This window comes from Neopsephotus bourkii, unplaced genomic scaffold (assembly GCF_033783945.1).
Source record: "Neopsephotus bourkii isolate Nb327-2 ecotype Australia unplaced genomic scaffold, CSIRO-AGI_Nbou_v1 NB_947, whole genome shotgun sequence".
Classification (NCBI taxonomy): domain Eukaryota; kingdom Metazoa; phylum Chordata; class Aves; order Psittaciformes; family Psittacidae; genus Neopsephotus; species Neopsephotus bourkii.
This window is the reverse complement of record NW_026901441.1, coordinates 2,635,156-2,650,695: the sequence shown is the minus strand read 5'-3', so window position 1 is coordinate 2,650,695 and position 15,540 is coordinate 2,635,156. Positions and strand designations below refer to the sequence as shown.

Sequence of the window (15,540 nt, the reverse complement as noted above, 5' to 3'; positions counted from 1 at the left end):
AAATTCAAAATAATTTGACTTTGCTTCGTTCTAGAAAAGCAGAAATTTACATTTTTCTAAACTCCCAATTAAAATTAAAAATGTGGCTTCCAAAAATGATATACCAATACATTTTTTACATTTTCTCCCCTGGAATAATAAAATCTCTTTTTTTTCCTTTAAGTATTTATTGGCATTTCAAATATAGCTATTAACTAATATTTCTAAGATACACTGAAACCTTCTGTCCTTGGCATTGCGTTTTCTGTTGACCAAGGAAGGAAAAAACCATTTTTCAGTGAATTATGGGACACCTTTGGATTACTACACTGGTGCAAGTATTATAGAAATCCTTTCCACACTACCCTTGAGAACTTCTGTCTCACAATATACTTTTGTGTCACAGTCACTAGATTTATTTTTGACCAAGGCCATCAAAGTGTATGCTAACTTGAAGCTGAATCTCCAGCTTATTTTCCATACCTTCACCCAAAAGCACTGATGCCAGTCTTAAAACAAAATATAAACTGTAACACTTAGAAAATAAATACTATTTACCTAATCTATAAAAAAGTCCACATAATAATTCAATAGTGTCTGCAGATGTTCAGGTATATATGCATTACTTTCAATTGAAAACTTAATCATTACTGGTTTGCAGAAAAGACTCTGTTGTACAAAATCATTACAGTCTAGCAGAGTATTTGACAGTCTTTTATGAATCTGAAATGACCTCAGTGACTTAAACCTGTTAGTCCTAGTATCTTAAATATGAGCCATAGCTTCCTTTCTTCTTAGAAACCTTCCAGCCTACTGGAAATATGATTCATACAATATTAAAATATTATTGCCAAAAGCTAGTTAATGGTAATGTAACACAGAAAATTATCTGATCTGTCTTTCAGTAAATCTAAGATACCACACAGAAATAAAAGGCTGTCACAGTGCTATTTGTTCTAACTTCTTCACTTCTGCATAAAAGTCAAACTATTGACTGGCTCTGGGCAGCGAACACTGAACAGCATCAGATGAGTTGCTCTGCCACCAAGGGCATGTTCAAGAAACTGGAGGAGACCAAGGGTGACCTCCTTAGAGAAGATATGCTGAGAGGAGGGATTGGCAGAGCCTCGGTTAAAGTGAGAGCTCCAACACCACAGACATGGAGGGGAACCTCAGCTGGTGCAGAGATGGGGATGTGGAGGTGACTCAGTGGGAAGGATTAACTGAACTTCATTTTTCCAGGAATCACACATTTCAAGATGTAGGTTAATTTGTGAATTCAGCATCAAATCAATGAAACCTGAAATGTAGAAATGTATTATTTATGGTTCCTCATATTAATATTAGAGGTATTTTACAATAGTCTTTTGTCTCTTCACCTGGAATAATGCTCATGTCAGGAATTTTCATCCTGCTACCATCAGAAGGAAAAGAATAATTAATCCTGGATAAGTGATAAACACATTGTCTCTGGAATTTCCTGTGTAGCTTAGAAATTGACAGGAACCCAAGCCCAGAAGCTCTGCCTCTTACAGGAGCAAGTGTGTTGTTTCTGTAACAGACATTCATGGCCTCCAGCTACCAATGACTTCAGCAGTTCTAGACCTCATGCCTCTGTCTTAGACAGAATTTTACCTATGTGAAAGCAGGTGTCTTGGCTCTCAGTTTCTTCTGACTGCACTGGTAGCCAATTCCTGCTGAATTTGGAGTCATACCTGCCTTTTCTTTTTTTTAACTTGAAGCCCTGAAGATAAGGCACAATGTGATTAAACCAAGCCAAAATTGCTATAAAAATACCCAAAACAAAGTATGTGTTAGAGCAGGGGTTTGGGGATTTTTTTGTTTGTCTTTTTTTGTTTTGTTTTTTTTTTTAATACATAGAAGGCAAACATGCTATAACACTATTCCTTCTTTGATTTATAAGACTGAATTACAGAGGATGGTCTGTGCAGCTTCAGTTAACATATTGCCTATCCTAACTGTGTAAACAATGTCATCTAGATGGTAAGTAGGTGGTCTCACTCCTCTGGCTCTTAAACCTTTGTGCAACTATAATGACAACACAGCCATTAGGACACTAAGAATATTTCTCACCTCCTGAAAAACAGTTAGGTAGCCACAGCCCTGTCTCCACTCCATCACAGTTAAAAAGCTGTAAATATTTGTTACCCATGTATTTTACTTGTATATTTAATTTACAGCAGTGCATTTTTACCTGTGAGATGAGCTGTGGGAATAATATAGTGTTTAATACAGTCTCTGCTAAATATCCAGAGATCCAGCAAAATATTGCAGCACTCTGGGGATAAGCTACAGTATTTTATTTCAGCAGTGAGTAGCAGTGAACCATCCTTTCAACAGAAAGAAGGCTGTTATTTGGGGAAATGCTAAGCTATTTGCTGACAGAATTCTGAAATACTTCAGAAAGGACAGAGGTGATGCCTTACTTTTCAAGTTCTCATTTATCATGTACATATTAGTTGCTTTTTAAAGACTGGATCAGATCTTTAAAAAAAATCTGTCAGACAAATGTGCTTGTATATGTGTTCATAAACACACACGCATGCATGTGGGCTGAAGTCTACAGGTTATATTGAGGCATTATATATGGATAGATACAGAAACAGAGAGAAGGAACCTGTGGAATGAGAGCTAATTTTAGGCATAGCTCATCTTGCCTCATTTCAGCCATCTAAAATGTTGGCATCTGATCCAAGCTAGTTGACTGGGCTGCCACTGGGATCAATGAACAAAGAAAGGAGCTCAGGGAAGGGAAACATCCTGTGCTGGAGTGTTTTCTAAGGGATACAGCATGAAAGAATGAATGTAGGTGACTAAGTAGCACCAGAACACCCTATATTGCCCAGAGTCAGCCAGGGTGATTCCCACCTTCTTTATTCACCTAATAGCTAACCCTGCTTGGTGTCACTGTCATGTTTTCTGACACATCAAATACTTAAACGTTTATTAAAAGTTGCCTTGGAACTATTTACAGCCATTTATCAAGATTTTACATACACAGCATCACACTGAAACTTACTCCTGCAGGACATTTCTAAAAACCAAGCCACTGAACAGTGTTTGTGTTGCAACAATGGGTTACACCAGCATGCAGTAAGAGAAGAATTTTAATAGTTTAGCCTCCTTACCAGAATGTGCGGTTCTCAGAATGCATGAAGGCCTCCATCTTTCTGCTCCTGGAGCATTCTCCCTTTTGTCTTCCTGTCAGCTTGTCTCCCTAAGCAGTTTGTAACAACTGACCTTCACTTTCCTAGAAATCAAAACAAATAAAAATATTTACTAACTGCTTTATCTTTTTGAAGACTACCTCTGTCAAACCAAAGTGTGTATCTTTCAAACTCAAAATCGCTGACACTAAGAAATTGCAATACTGTCCTTCACTTGTGTCTTGGGAATGCTGACAGGGATGGATTGCGCACTTGGTTAGTTTATTTATTTATTAATTTATGCTTATTTTGCACATAGCTTCCTATTAAGTTAATCAGTGTAATACTACAGGGACTGTTTATAACTCACCCTAGATATAAAGCAATGGGATGTCAGTGACAAAGACAACTTGATCAAATAATGTAAAAATAATATTAAATGCCACTAAAAAATGTAATGACCAATAAATTTTCATTGGTATTTTAAATTAATACCTTAAAATACAGTAATTTCATACCTGTCATAACTTTCAGTGTGCTTCTAAGTCACTCATAGAAAGTGAGCTTATAAAAAAACCTCTTAAAAAGTCCAGTTTTGTAAATCTTTCATTATTATTAATAATGTTTATTAATAAGATAATAGTAGACAAAATGCTGAGTGAATTCTATTGGTTCTTATCCCCTCAAGTACAACTAATTCCCTCAAATACTGCTATACTGTGTGTCCTACAAAAATCCCTTCTACATCTCACCAGAGTCTTAACAGAGATTCAAAATTGTGGCAAACGTATTTACAAAATTAATTGTAATCAGCAGTTTGAACTGACTTGTTAATCTAGATTTTTATGATAATTTAATTGCATATTAATGTTGTCATGTAATATGTTCATGGGCTTTTAAAATAACTGCATACCAGATGGTGTTCCCTTAAAACTGCCCATTTTAAATCACTTACATTTAATCTTTTCAGAGGTAAATTTAGTTATACCAATTTTTACTTGGAAAAATGGCTTGTAAATTATAGTAAAGTGGTAAAAATAGAGGTGTCCCTGCCCATGTCAGGGGGGTTGGAACTTGATGATCTTAAAGTCCTTTCCAACCCTAACTATTCTATGATTCTATGATTCTATGAAATTAGCAAAAAGACACAAACAAGACCTCTGTAAAAAAACTCAGTATCTATGTATTTAAACTAATACTTCCTGATCAATGCCAGCAAAGGCTTTAATGTCTTGTTTGTTTTAAGTGTAAGCTGTAACTTCTCTGTATTCATGGATTTTCATAGTGCATGTTGTTTTTCATCTCACTCTGTCTATTTTCATCTGTTTCAGATGAAATTGTATTCACCTAGTACAGAAGACAAGGACTAGTTGTCCCCTTGTCTTGTTAGAGTTCTTTGTGAAGGACAGCAAATAACTAACAAAAAAAGCAACCCAAAACCAAACCAAACAAATGTCAAGAGCATGGAATCAGAAAGAAAACAGAAAACATGATAATGTTGATGTTATCCACAATAAGTTCTCACCCTGAAGGCACTTAAATCTGTTAAACGTTATGCACCAAATGAGTAATCCCATTGAGTTCTGACAAATTACTCCTATGAATAAAATTAAACTTCTGCATAAATGTATAAAGAGGTCAAGGCATTTATTTCCTTTCTACTACAGAAGATTTTAATTTTCTTAAATGTCTTCTGTAAACACATCCCAGCTTTTTATATCCAGCGTCATGGTTCTGCACGAAGAGCACCACAGGTTGTAGTTGAAGGATAAAGGAAGAAAAAGTTCTATTCTCATTTTTATCTGTTACCTTGGCAAAGTAATTTGACATCTTTGTGCCTATAGAATAGTTACTGTGCTATCTTTTGAAACACTGAAAATCCATAGTTAAAAAGATATGATTATTCAGTGTAGTATCATTAAATACAAGACTGAAGAAATGGAAAAAAAGATAAAAACTGAAAACAAGCAATTGGAATAAAAATGGGGGTGTAGGAGTAAAATAAGGCACATTTGCTTCATTTACAGTGTCTGGAGGTTCCCTCACTCATAAAATCAAACTTTAAAAAATTGCTTCCATTCTCATCCTCATTCCTATTGAAAGAGATTATTATAACACAAAAATACAACAGCACAAAGTGACACTTTTGTTGGCAGTGGTAGAGATATGTCAAATACTGAAAAGAAATGAGGAAAAGGTACATCTGCAGCACATAACAAGTAGTCTTCAGATATTATACCTCTTCCATAAGCATTCACAGTGTGCCCGTAAAAACCTGTTCGGGGATATATCTGACTGATCTACCCTGTATCACTGCATGGGAGGCAATTTTGTACCAACATATTTATTTGGCAACAGAGGAAGAGACCTGGGCTGTTGACATTTGCCTGCCCCTTTCCACTGCCTTCCAAAGGCCTGTTGGTGCTGATGTCTGAAACTGAAGATATGCTTGTATCTGCAGACTGCAAATTCATCTCACCTAAACATCTTACCTGAGCAGAACAGGTCAGCCTCCACCCTGAACTCTTACATGCCTAGGACACACCAGTATGCCCTGTGGTTGTCTTCATTACCTCCTCTGAATCAAGACTAGGAAGTTGCTCATGCAAACATACAGAGATGCAGCAGAGAGGAAGAAAGTCCTCTCTAGGGTCATGTGAATGAAGTGTGTGTGTACACGTTTCTAGATACACAGAAAGCAAAATATGAGAATCAAGGCATTCCTTCTTCCTGTCAGTTTAGGAAACAATACTGTGTACATTTATTTCTCATGGAATGTAAAATATAGTACAGGATAAAATACCTTTGCCATTTTGATTCATAGAGATCATGGACAAAGAACAGGCTGGAACTGACAAGACAAAAGAGCTACTTGGACCCAGTGTACAGCTCCTCAGGGCCCTGTGGTTCTCCACAGCAGCTACACAAGGCATCTTGCAGAGGACTCTACTGACTCGTGCAGCTTCAGCAACAAAGGGAGCACTGACTGCTGAGTCAGCAGGGAGGATGAAGACTAGAAGAAAGCCAACATGATCAAGAGACACGTTTCTAGCAGTTCCCTGAATCAATTTGTAGCAGTAGTATATGACCATAAGCTTAGAGTCAGTTGACCAAAAAAGTCATAACCCGATCTGATCCTTCAGATAATGACACAAATCAACACAAGATTTGTGAACTCAGGTGTTCACACTGAGAAATTTGTAACCACTGAGAAAACTGCACAGGGCAGCCTACTTTCTTTAAGGAAAGACAAACAAACAAACAAGAAAAGGCCTTCCCCTGTGCTTAAAGTTGTTTTCCTGCACTCTTGGTTCTCACCTCACAGCATATTCTGTATTTTAGCTCCTCACTCATTGCAGGGCTGGGCCTCTCAGCAGTTCACTTTAACACTGGTCCAAGACAAACCTGCCTCACATCTGTACCTGAGGCAGAATGCAATCCACAGCCATCTTGGTCACCTACTGACTTGGCGAATACAACTGATCGCAGACTAACTGTGATATTCTTGAGTCCAAAGACAGTTCTTGTCAACTCCCATTCCTTTGAGTCATCTTACTTGGAAGACATATCGTTGAGGCAAAGCTAGAAATATTTCATTTTTTAGCTCCCTGCTGCAGAAATATAAACAACGGAAATATTCAGGGTGGAAAAGTCTGGAACAGGTACCTCGCTGTTGTCGACAAGATCGATCCCACAGGGAAGTCTGCGGCCTGCCTGGGGCTCAGGTTAGAGATGTTAAAAGGAAACTCTCTGATCTGGTGCATCTCTCTGACTCCTATCCGCTGCTGGTTTTTCAGGTTGGCAGTGATGAAATTATTACAAGGAGGGCAAGGGCAATGAAGAGAGACTTCAGGGCCCTGGGACGGTTGGTTAGAGGGTCTGGAGAGCAAGTAGAGTTTGCCTCCATACCTGTTACAAGCAAGGGTAAAGATATAAATAGGAAGAGTCTGCAAATTAATATATGGCTACGTGACTGGTGCCAAAGGCAGGGTTTTGGCTTGTTCAATCATGGGCTGCTATATGAGACACCCGGTTTGCTAGTGGCAGGTGGGATACACCAGTCCCAGAGGGGGAAAAAGTTTTTGGGGCAGGAGTTAGCAGGACTCATTGACACGGTTTTAACTAGATATGAAGGAGGAAGGGCAGAGAACTGGGCCTGTTGGGGACACGCCCAAGAGAAACATGCTAGGGCTTGAAGGATGGTGTACTAGGGAGGACTCTCAATCTATTGCTTCATTTGAGGGAAAGGATAGTTGTTTAGACCCTGTCCCGCAGGGGAAAAAGGGTATCAGGGGGAGAGTTAACAGAGCTCACTCACAGAGCTTTAGGTTAGACTCAAAGTGCAGGGGGTTGTAGCTGGATTTGAACTAGTGGGGCATTGTTCTAGTATTAATGAAGACCAAAAGGCCTCCTGCCTCCCAAGGGTGCCACTAGCATGCTCTGCTTGCTCCCTGAAATGCTTGTACACCCATGCACACAGCATGGGGAATAAACAGGAGGAATTATAAGTCTGTGTGTGGTCAAAAGGCTATGACCTGGTGGCAATTACAGAGACATGGTGGGACAGCTCACATGACTGGAATGTGATCATGGATGGCTATGTCCTTTTTAGGAAAGATAGGTCAGCAAAGCGAGGTGGTGGAGTTGCTCTTTATGTGAGAGAGCGACTAGAATGTACTGAGTTTTGTCCAGGGGCAGATGAGGAGCAAGTGGAAAGTCTGTGGGTACGAATTAAGGGACTGGCTGGTATGGGTGATACAGTTGTGGGGGTCTATTATAGACCTCCTGATCAGAACGAAGGACTTGATGAGGCTTTCTACAGGCAACTGAAAGCAGCCTCACGACTACATGCCTTAGTCCTCATGGGAGATTTTAACTACCCTGATATTTGCTGGAAGACTTACACAGCCAATCATTCACAGTCTAGGAGGTTCCTCCAGTGCATTGATGGTAACTTCTTAATGCAAATGGTGGACAAAACAACTAGGAGAGGAGCACTGCTGGATCTAGTACTCACCAACAAGGAGGGTCTGGTTGAAGTGGTGATGGTCAATGGCAGCCTTGGCTGCAGTGACCATGAGATGGTGGAGTTTAGGATCCTGTGTGGGAGGAACAGAATACCTAGCAAGGCCACAATTCTGGATTTCTGAAGGGCCAACTTTGGCCTCTTCAATAAATTGCTAAGGAAAGTTTCATGGGAAAGGGTATTAGGTGGTAAAGGGACTCAAGATAGTTGGTCAGCATTTAAGGACCACTTCTTCCAAGCTCAGGATCAGAGTGTCCCAATGGGTAGGAAATCAAGTAAGGGAGCTAGGAGACCAGCATGTTTAAACAAGGAATTGCTGGGCAAACTCATGTGGAAAAAGAAAATCTATGGATTATGGAAGGAGGGTCTGACCACTTGGGAGGAATATAGGACAGTTGTTAGAGGATGTAGGGAGGCAATTAGGACAGCTAAGGCCTCCTTGGAACTTAGTCTTGCAAGTCGGGTTAAGGACAATAGAAAGAGCTTTTTCAAATACATATCAGATAAAACTAACACAAGAGGCAGTATAGGCCCACTGTTGAACGAGGTGGGTGCCCTGGAGACAGAGGATTCTGTGATTCTAGAAGATGGTCTCATTGATTTGTTAAGTGAGAAGGCAAAGAGAGGGGTCCTACCTTACAGTGGCCAGTAGCCACAATCCTGCTGATGCACAGTTTTCCTCAATGTCCCCCTTTCTGTGTACACAGGACCTACACATATCTTTGACGTTGCACTAGAAAATGCTGAAAAGATGAACACTGTAATAAGACACTGCACCTGTAGCTGCAGGGAATACTTCAGAAGTCAAAAATGAGCTTTAAAATTATTTTCATTTTCAGCCTATAAAAAATGTTAATATTTCTTATGTACCAAACTTCCCTCTATTCACTTTTCTTTGCATCAAGTAGAATGTTAAAGTTTTTTAATTAATATTCCGTGTCCAAAAATGAAACAGGAAGAAAAATCTATGTGAATATTCTAAAAATATATGTTTTCATAAGAGACATGTCTTCTATATTAAAACCAGAGAGGTATTAGGACTTTAGTGCAAAGTTCAGCCTCAAATTAATGCCAGTCGATACCTCACAAGACAAACCACCCACATCTTTATTTCTAAGTGCCTAATAGCAGTTACTCTACTAAAGCTAATTGCTCAGAGTTTTTCATAATAAAGATCATACTGAAGAAAAATGTGCAAATTCAGAATCAAAAAGAGTTAATCAATAAACCATTTTGATCAGTATTTATCAATGCATCACAAACCAAACTTTTTAAACTACTGAAAGATGAATTTATGGTGAAGTTTCTCCTTTCTATCAGTTAAATTTAAAATAGGAAGATTATTACTAATAGTAAAAAGTGTAGCCAGCAGGCCAGACCTTTGCAGCCAGTGCAGCTTATTATGCAAGCATCAGTCTGTTCTGCTCTCAACTGGACATTCCCAACTGTGGCTATACATGTAAGTAGAGAGTTTTATTGCATCTCATGAATATTTTTACATTTTATGCCAGCATGGTAAAAATCACTTCTACAGCACTTAAATTTTAACAAGAGATGTCCCTGGCCCCAAAGAAACTTGCCAAGATATGTTGGAAGACGGCAACTCAGGAATGGAGAGAAAGACAGAAGAGTACTGCATTAATGAGGACAAGCAGAAAAGAATGAGAACTCAGAATATCACCTAAGTTTCCCTAGACCTAGCAGGGAAAAAGCACACATTGACTTCTGCAAGTCCTTCTACAGCAAAAATTGGGAGGGGTAGGTATCAGAAGGCCTCATGTGAGCTGCTATATGGTCTCCTGACAGAAGTACATCACTGTCCTGGGTTTAGCAGTAGCAGTCATTTTTACTGCCCAGGTTATTCACAAGTGTGAACACTGTACATAGCCTCTCCTGTTCTGAAAGACTCTTACAAGAGATGGAGCCTGACATCATGGACCAGATGGACTCAGCAGCTTTATAGGGACTGGTCCATGCACTACGATGAGAGTGCACTTAGATAAGAGTGAGGGTATATTGAAAATGTGGGATCTGAACATGACGTGAATGGTATGGAATAAGGGGTGGATAATGTCCTGGGTTTAGCAGTAGCAGTCATTTTTCTCTTTCTTGGTAGCTGGTGCAGTGCTGTATTTTGACTTTCAGCTGGGAACAGAGCTGAAAAAACAATGATGTTTTGGTTTGGCCAAGGACTTTGTGGGCCTCATGCTCTGCCAGGGAGGAGGGGAGCCCGGAGGAAGCAGAGACAGGACACCTGACCCAAACTGACCAAAGAGGTATTCCATACCACAGCATGTCATGCCCAGGATGTAACTGGGAGTTAGCCGGAAGGGCTGGGTGGACTGCAGGGTTGGAGGAGGTACGGGTCGGTGCTTGATCGGGCTGGGGGGTGCAAGTTATCGGTCGGCTGGTGATGGGGTGTTGTATTCTCTTCCCTTGTTATTTCCTTTATCATTACTATTATTGGTGGTAGCAGTAGTGATTTGTGTTATACCTTAGTTACTAAACTGTTCTTATCTCAACCCGTGGGAGTTGCATTTCTTTTTGATTCTCCTCTCCGTTCCCCCAGGAGTAGGGGGAGGGCAAGAAGGGGGGGAGTGGGTAACAAGCTGTCTGGCTGTGGGTTAAACCACGACAGTCACATACCTCCTAAGTTGAGGAATATTTGTAAAGGCTCACGTTAAATCCTAACAATTCATTTTCCCAAGCAAGTGACAAAATGTCACTCTTCCATACTTAAGATTTTTGATAACTTATGGGCAGGGCTTCAGTGACAGATTTTGTGCGGGCATGGAGGACCCCAGAGCACAGGCTGGGCTTCCCTATTCTATGCCAAGCCTGTGGCTGACACCAGGGACTGGGTGATATTTTCAGTCACGTACCATTGCCTTGCTGGAGGAGTAGGGCTGCAAGAACTGCAGCAACACAGAGATCCTACCTAAGCCTTAACATCCTGCTGGGTTTCTGCCAGGCACCAAGCTGGCATGCATCCCTCTGTGTCTGCACCCACCTGCTCCCTGGAGACAGGAGTCAGAGCATACAACCTGTCCTTGGACACACAGACAGCAGCTTGCAGAAGGCCCCACGGTGACCCCACTGCTGCAGTGATGCCTTACCCTGACTTGGTGTGGAGCCACCAGAAACACCAAGAGGTACAGAGCAGAAAGAGAAGATGGAAACAGGATGAATGAAACCATGGCTCTAAAAGGACAAGATACAGAGACAGACATGAACATTTTTCTGATTGCTTACTAGGACTTAGGAAGATTGATCCTCTTTCCCAGACTGACAGGACAGGATCACATATCAGGTCAGAGACCCTCCTAGAGAGGTTCAAAGACACAGTTTAAATATTTGTTCTTATAGATGGCAGGTGTTCAGCAGAGATATTTTATAAAAGGTTTGACTTCTATTCAAATTAGAGACAGACACAGACCTAGGAAAGGGGACTCCCAAAGAAACTGGGGACTTAAAGACAGAGTTACCTCTACCAGCTCACTATACACTCCAGGCAACAGCAGAAATAAGGAACATCTCATATAACTTAAGACATTTACAGCATGTGAATCATCTAACTACAGCTTCAGATCTACAGCAAGATTAAATGACAAATATTGTAAAAGCACCTGTTTCTATTTGTTGACCATACCAGAAGACTAAGCAGCCCAGATATAGACATCTACAAATAAGACATCTTCCATCTGTCTACATTTGAGCAATCTGTCCAAAACTGAATAGATTAGTTGCAACCCATATAACATTGATGGGCCAATTTTCTGAGGAATGGTGGGTAGAAGGGGACTAAGAAACACCTCCATCATGTAGAAACACTCAAGGAAAGAACACTGTTCTTCATTGTCTGGCATTTTAAGGTAAGTTGCCGTTTAAATAAACAATATCTTTCACTTCTTATCTGTATTTCTACACAGCTGAAACAATTCTGTGGGAATAGAATTCAAAGAGCAATTAATACGGTGCAAAATTAGAATATGAAAAACTTTCTTATAGATGTTTATGAGAAGCAAGTAACACCGGAGCAAGAGAAGCTGGAAAAGGAATACTGAGCAATGGAAATACATGGTTGGGAGAGGAAAATGAATGCAAGAACTACATTAAAAAAAAAAAAAAGATATGTCAAGGCTCTGTAAATGGGATGAAAAGATTGTATTAAATATACTAAGACAGAAGAAGCCAGCAGAGGCATATAAAAGGAAAGAGATTAGAACAGCTTCTTGTCAGTGTATTTGAATATCATATTTTAGTAGTGCCATCATGAAATATTTCTCAGTCTCTTTCTTTCACATTTAAAATGGGCATGAAATAGAGAGCTGATAATATCTAAGCATTTTACTAAAAAGAGGCTACTGATTTTTCTTCAACCCTGTGTCACTTTTGAACATACAGCACAATGTATGTGTTTAAACTATTTACATTTGATGGCTTCCTTTCTGTATGATCTACTTACTTTTAAGAGCCATGTATGATGCACAAAAAATAAAGCACAAAAATCTATTATTACAAATATACAAAAATAATATTACAAATAAAAAGTTTATGAAGAATAACTTTTTCAATGCATTACTTAAATACATGTATAGTCCTCCTACTTGTGATATCAATGTATAGCCTCTGATCTCATGTTCTCATGATAAAGATATTCATAATTCCATTTCTTCCTGACACAGAAAGCAAGCATTCAGTTAATACTCCTCCTTGCCTACTTACATTTATATATATTATGCAGCTACTATGTGCATTCATATATATATGTGTGTATATATATATATATGAATGTTTACTTCAATAAGCACAAACATCCATGTATTCATGAGTGGCTAAAACATGAACTTGTAAAAGCTTAAATTCTTCAGGCAGATTCAAACATCTTATACTCTCCTTCTAGACACACTTATATTAGGAAATTGGATGTGTGCATGCAGATTGATCAATAAACGAAGAGGAGTTACCAGTGAAAAAAAAAATGTTCTGGTAAAGGTACAATTGGAATACCTGAGATTATGATAAACTGATGGTAGATCAGATAATCATTCTGGTATCTATGCAGTGGACACTTGAAATTTCATGTGGAGTCTAATATTAAATTGAAACCTGAACAGCTCCCATGTTATAGAGACCAAGACTAAGTAAATTTTGCGTCACTTAGTGTGAAGATGACACCCTGTAAAATAAATGAAATGCACACTCTGAAGGAACCTATATATAAAGGAAGAGCAACCTCATATCATCTATCTGGACTGTCCCACATTATATCTTTTTCTCTAAACTAGAGGGGCATGTATTTGACAGATGGACTACTCAGTAGATAAGGAATTGGCTAGATGATTGCACTCAAAGACTTGAAGTCAATCACTTTGAAGTCCAAGTGGAGATCATTGACAAGTGGTGTTCTGCAAGGGTCTGTACTGGCACTGGTGTTGTTCAACATCTTGGTTGGCAACATGGACAGTGGGACTGAGTGCATCCTCAGCACTATCTCTCTCAGATATTTCAATAATTTTTATAATATGACATTAAAAGTGTATATGACACTTATGTTCATAAACTTAACAACAATTTTTTCAATGAAACAATTTACTCTGGATGTCCACCATGCAGCCAAGGAAGTAATTTGATTAAAAGAGTATACTTCTGCCTTTTTCCAAGTATCCTCATCTGAATTCACAATGTCACTCTGACCTATATGCTTTTGTTCCCAATTCTAAAACATTCCTTTAGCTGAATATAACCCTTGCCATGTTCAATCAAATTTGAGATACTGGGCAATTTAGAAAAGGATGTAACTCCTTCCTTTTTTAAAAACATTGTAAACGCAGCTAATGCTAATGTTGTGTTCACATTCCATTATTACATTTACAGAACTAGTTCAGCAGGGAAAGAAGACCTTGAGATTTTCCTTCCTGGGTACCAACTTGATCTGAATCTTAACTATATGCTTACATTTTTAAATGTGTGCACGCACTTCAGGCAATTACAGGCACTTAGACAATGTTTTAAAACTGAAATACTGATATCTTGACATCCTGGATATTGATGTCCAGTGCTTGACTCCAAATACCAAGAGATTCCATGATCTATGCCTTTGAAAACTTATCTCAGTTTTTCAGTATTAAAACATCCAAAAAAAGTGAAGATGAAAATGGTTGTCTTTGACCAAACTAAAGGCTTACACAGCCACCCCATATTCAGCTTCAGAAGTGACTGTAATTAAAAGCTCAAGGAGTAAAAACAGGGCAAGATTCTCCCCTAATATTTTCCCAGCCTCCTTATTTTCAGCTCAGGAAAACTCCAGAAGTGGATATGATTTTGCACACTTATTGATACCCCCCCTACCACAACCATCACTGAATTTCTCTTTCATACGCTTGTCTAGTATTCCCCTGAGACTATAAAAATTTTTAATTATCTAAGTCCTGGGTTCAGCAGTAGCAGTCATTTTTCTCCTTCTTAGTAGCTGGTGCACTGCTGTGTTTTTGACTTTCAGCCTGGGAACAGCACTGATAGCAAGAAAGTTTTTAGTTGCTGCTTAGACCAAGGACTTTGAGAGTCTCATGCTCTACCAGGGAGGAGGGGAAGCCAGGAAGAAACAGAGACAGGACACCTGATCAAAACTAACCAAACAGGTATTCCATAGCACAGCACGTCGTGTCCACTATATAAACTGGGGGCAGTTACCCGGAAGGGCTAGATCACTGCTTGGGTCAGGCTGGGTATCAGTCAGCGGGTGGTCAGCGGTTGTATTCTCTTCCCTTGCTATTTCCCTTATCATTGTTATTATTGGTGGTACCAGCAGTGGTTTGTGTTATACCTTAGTTACTGGACTGTTCTTATCTCAACCCGTGGGAGTTACATTCTTTCGAATCTCCTTCCCATCCCTCCTGGAGCAGGGGGGAGGAAGGAAGGGGAGTGAAACAGGGTTCTGTGTTACGGCTGGGTTTAAACCATGACAATCTACATCATCCTTTGACAGAGACTTTCAAAGGTCTATTACCTGCTGCATGAAGAATCACCTCTTCTGTTTTGAGCATGACTCCATCCAGATTTGATGCCTGCTCTTACTTTTGCTAGAAAAGACAGTGAATAATTGACACAGGCATTCCTTGCCACTGATGAGTCTGTAGTACCACAGTCTCCTAATGTGTCCTTTTCTTCTTCCCAGGCGCAAGTTTCCTGGCAGACTCAGCTAATCCTTGAATGGCTTTTCCATTGAAATACTGGGTGTTTGAGAAAATGCTCTCTTTAAACACACAGCATATTAGTTTATTTTTATGAAAATGTATGCATTTGGATCAAAGAAGCATGCAGAAGAGTACTATGGTGAAACTTCAATTCCCATTCCTTAGCATGGAA

General features: G+C 39.4%; 1 long non-coding RNA gene across 1 annotated transcript in view; it reads right to left on the bottom strand.

Moving 5' to 3' along the window:
- Positions 1-15,540, bottom strand: part of LOC133215002 (uncharacterized) — a 61,490-nt gene that overhangs the window by 34,684 nt on the left and 11,266 nt on the right. Inside the window, exon 2 of the long non-coding RNA XR_009726293.1 lies at positions 3,129-3,250. This is a non-coding gene — a long non-coding RNA (uncharacterized LOC133215002). The remainder of the gene's footprint in view (positions 1-3,128; positions 3,251-15,540) is intronic.